Genomic DNA, 5,023 nt, shown 5'->3' on the forward strand with positions numbered 1-5,023 from the left:
TTCCTTTGCAGCTAGGAATGTCCATATGAAATGGTTCTAGTCAGAGATGTAGGTGGATGTCACTGGAGAGGGCGTTCCATTTGGAATAAAAATGTAAAGCTCCTCTAGAAGATCCTTTGTCTTTAGCCTTCTTGCCCCCTAGCTCTTTCCCTTCTTCTTCTCTAGAATGCAGACATGAGGCTTAGAGCTGCAGCAGCCATATTGTGACCATGAGGCAAAAAGCAAGTGGATGAAAGCCTACCTTAAGATGGTGGAGATGAAAAACCAGGGTCTTGATGGCATCATTGAACTGCCACATCAGTCCTATCTGGGCCATCCATCAAGGAAATTTTTGTTGAATGAGACAAACCTCTGTCTGTTTAAGCCACCATTGTAGAGTTGTCTGGTATTTGCAGCCAAAAATATTTTTAATTAACATAGTAACCCTACATAACAGAAAAACTGGGGTTCCAAATGGAGGGCAAACATGACTATAGGAATCCAGAAGGAGAAGATATGGAGAAATACAAGCGGGCAGTCGGGATTAGAGGAGTCTGTCAGTGGGCCACCAGACATTTCAGCCACTGGGTTAGGGCTCAGGGTCAGGACTTCCTTCCTGGATGGTGGACTGAAAGAGCATGACTGGGTCTAGGCCTTGACAGAGCACGGGTAGAGGCAGGCAGGGTTTCTGACTGAGGGACTCAGATACAGGACATGAGACAGAAGGTTAGGGATCAGAAGTGGGGAATGAGGAAGAGACTCAATGGAAACTTGAGATCAGACTCAGATCACTGGTGAAGGGACAACTTGATGCTGAGTTTCAGTGTGCATACCCAGGTTACTTCAATCCTTCCTGTCTTAGGACAGGGATAGCCTGCAAATAGGAGAGAAATTACTCCAACTATGAAGGGAGGATCCAGGCAGAGCCTGACAAGCGTCAGCTCAAGCTGCGCTTTAGCCATCCTGACACTCTTCTTACAGATTCACCCTTAATTACACGCTTTTCTTTCCATCTTTTTTTCCCATGACCTTTTAAGATCTGAGCTTAACAGAAAGCTCCTGATGCAACCACACTGGTCGCTTTAAACAGCTCCCACTTTGTCTTCCTCCTAATTGTCAGCATTTCACTGCAAGAAACCTTCCCCTTCTCCCTCTCCTTCAAGTTGTCTTCCCCTCTGCCTAGTTTGAGGGCACTCTATTGCTCTTCTTGTGCAGTCTGGGCCCCCTCAGGAATGACCCGCCTCCATCCCCTGGCTTTAGCCTCCACTAACCCGGGAGCAGGTGGAAAGAAAGGGCTGAGAAGAAGGACTGGCCAGGGCCCACCAGCTCTGGGGGAGCGGCGGGCCACTCCAGTCCCCCTCCCCACCTTGGCTATTCTGCTCCAGGGGCCGATTAAGGCCAATGCCTTCCCTTCCCCCGTTCCAATTTCTTGGGTCATCTGGAGTTAGAGAATGAGAGCCTCTTCTGACTGTTGGTTTGCTAGCACTTCTTCTTTGTGTGCAGCGGGAACTGTGTGGGTAAGTTATTGTTATATTGTGCTCCTGTGATAAATGGACCTTTGTGAGACACTTTTCACCCTGTGTGTGCTTGGGGAGAGGGAGGGAGTCTTGCCTGAGTGACTTCTCACAGAAAGCTCCAGAGGTGCTCAGAGCTGATAGCCTAGACCTGGCAGGCTGCTCTTTCATTGGCATTCAAGGGTGTCAATCACTGTGGCCCTGCCAATCAGCTCCTAACTAGGTATCTGTAAGCGATTAGCTTTCTTTGTTAGAACACTGAACCCTCCAAGGACTAAACAAAGAATGGCTCAGGAAAGACAGTTCCTAGGTGGGCAGGGGCAGTCGTGCCAGTGTCACTAACTGGAACTCTGGTTTCATCCTCTTTCTAGCCCTGCCTCCTAGCTCCTTTCAATTCTACTTCTTTCATTTCCCTCCCATGTGCATTTCTTTTCTCTGTCTCCACTGCTGCTGCCTTTGTTCAGCCCTCCACACCTCTCACCTGACTACTAACCAGTCTCCCAACTAGTCTCCCCGCCTGCCGTCTCACTCCCTCCAATCCAGTCTCCATGCTGCAGTCAAATAAATCTTCTAAAAATACAAGTCTGATCGTGTCATCTCCTGCTGAAAACCTTTCAGCCTCTTCCATGGCTCCTAGTGCCCTTGGGATAAAGTCCAAACTACTTAGCATGGCACCCAGGGCCCTTCATGATTTGGCTCCTGCCAAATCCTCAGCCTCATTTTGGCAGTGCTCCCACTTCACACCTAGTCATGATGAACTACTTTGCAGGTTTCTGAACGTACCATTCCTGGCGTTACTTCCGGTCCTTTACACGTAACATTCCCACTGCCTGGGACATCCTTCACACACCACCTTCTTTGCTACCTGTCCAGCCAGTCCTTACTCATCCCTTAAGGTTTCAACTAAACTCCTTCAGCTCAAGAAGCATATTTTACTCATGTTTATACTGCTGATGCCTAATACAGCATCTAGAATGTAATAGATCCTCAATAGATGTTTGACAATGGAACGAATCAATGAATGAATGACTCAACTCCAGCGGCTGTGTGCAGAATCATCTCTGAGGGAATCTGGCAAAGTTGACTGGTCCCTCCCTCTATGGGAGGGGCATCTACCATCCTTATTGCACTAGGTTGTAATTTCTTCTTTAATATGTCTGCCTCTCTAATTCAACTGTGAGCACCTCAAAGGCAGGGCCGTCTGATTCGCCACAGTATCCTACTTAGCCCCCAGCACAGTGCTTGAAACATAATGAATAAATAGGCCTCCCAAATGCCTGACAGTTTTGTCCCTTGTCTCATTTCCTGCTACTCCCTTCCCCACAAATTCTCACCATCAATATAGCCAAACTGCCACACTCGTGGCTTCACAAACATACAAAGCTGCTCCCTACCCCTGAAACTTTTCATCTGCATTCCTTTTATTTGGAATGCCCTTCTCAACCACCCACCCAAATTCTGCTACTTTAGAAACTAGCTCCAATTGTCCCTCTTCAGAAACCTTTTATGTACCCACCCCAGCCCACCTCTGAGTAGTGCTAACGATGCCCACCCATTTGACCCTTGGCATCCCTTCGTGTTACTCAGGGGAAAACCAAGACTCAGAAAAGGAAAAGACTCTCAAGGGTACACAGCATTTCAGCAATTGAGTTATTTATCCAAGGCTCTAGTTCATGAATCTTTCCACTAGCCAATATACATGTCTTGTTTCCTTATATAGACTATAATTTCCTTTAAGGAAGGAATGCCTTGGCTCTTTCATCTTTCCAGGGCCTTACTGGAGTGTTAAGAGAATTCTAGAGTCAGACTGAGTTTCTTTTTTAGCTGCTCTGGTTACTTTAGGCAACAACCACACTAAACCTCAGCTTCTTTGTATGTAAATGAAGATAACAGTAGTACCTATCTCATAACACTGTTGTGAAGATTGGATGACGAATGCATGCAAAATGTATAGAGCAGTACCTAGCACATAGTACGCGCTCAATTAAGGCTATTTTCTTTATTGTTATTTTTAACATTAACAAATGCTTGCCGGCAATGGTTGACAAAAAATTACAATGTGAGAGTTACTGGGAGTGAGGAAGGCAAGCAGACCACAGGGCCAGTGGAGTCCAAACAAGGTTAGTGGCGCGTCAGGATGTTTGTACGTCCGAGTTCCTAGTGCCATGTGACTCTGTGAGGGCCCAAGCACATGGTTCCATCCGGGCGACGCAGCTTCCCTAACTCTCAGTCAGCTATTCTCAGCAGCCTGTAGGGGGAGCCAGAAAGCTAGGACGGGGGCTGGTGCTTGGCGGGGGGCGGGCGGGTGGGGGGTGGAGGCTGCTGGAAATATTCCTAAGGGCAAACACCGACACCCCACCACTACTATCTTAGCCCACTGCCTTGCCCCCTCCAGGACGCTCTCCAAACTCAGTCTTCCTCAGCAGCTAAGCTGGGAGCTGTCCTTCAGCACCAAGGGCCGCCTTGTCCTCGGGCAGGACGGTGAGGGCGAAGGTGGAGTTAGGGACACTGGACTGGTCCGATCCGCAGCTGGCTCGAGCGTCTTCCAGTCACGGGGACGGCGGAGGCGACCCAGAGAGGCAGCAAGCAGCTACGAGATGCCTCCTGCCCCTTGCCTCCAAGAATCACCCTCAGAAGTCCCCTAGCCCTCGGGGGAGTGAGGGAAGGCCATGGAGAGGAAGGCGGGCGCCCGGGTTAGTGGGGGAGGGGGAGCGCCGGGGCCTGGGACTCAGCGTGTGGCATGTGCACGCGGGCAGCGGGCGGATGAACGGAGGCGCTGAAGTGAATGGAGTTGGGGGTGGACTGGAAACATCCCCAAACAGCACCGGCTGCGGCCGGCGGGGGCTGGGGCGGGGTGGGGTGGGGGGAGTCCTGAGGCGCAGGCGCAGTCGGGGCACCAGTCCCGCTCCCTCCTCCTCTCCGTGCCTCTTTCTCCGCCCTGCTCCCCGCCAAACACACTTGCACAGGGGCTCTCAAGGTGTTCTCCGCACAGCGGAAGATGGCGACAGACTGAGGGGGCATGGCCAGCGGGAGCCACGGGGCCGTGCCGCTGGGCTGCCGCCACAGCGGTGCGAACGAGAGGCGGAAGCGAGAGGCGCACTAAGTAAAGCCCGGTGTCTGCGTCCGGCGCCTGTGGCGCTGCCGGGAGCCAGGTGGCCCGCCCGAGCCGGAACTCCAGGAGCAGCGGGTGCGGAGCCGGAGCAGAGCCCGCCCGGGACTGGCCCCGGCGAACACCCGGAGCGCGAACGAAGCCCGAAGGGCCCGGCAGCGGACCGGCCGGCCGGCCTAGGAGGGCGCGAGCGAGGCAGGGAGCGGCGTGGAGCGGGCAGCGGGCGGACGGGCGGGAGCGGAGCGGCGCGGCGCGGGGCGAGGGGAGTGGAGCGGAGCGCGGCGGCGGGGCCCGCACGGCGGCGCTGAGGGGCGCAGAGCTGCGCCGAACCGAGACGGCCGGTTTGGAGTGCGAGCCGGGCGGCCGCCGGCGGGGAGTGAAGTGGCACGGAGCCGAGGGCAGCTGAGGGGCCCGACACTAT

The sequence above is a fragment of the Hylobates moloch genome, unplaced genomic scaffold, assembly GCF_009828535.3.
Source record: "Hylobates moloch isolate HMO894 unplaced genomic scaffold, HMol_V3 SCAFFOLD_7, whole genome shotgun sequence".
Classification (NCBI taxonomy): domain Eukaryota; kingdom Metazoa; phylum Chordata; class Mammalia; order Primates; family Hylobatidae; genus Hylobates; species Hylobates moloch.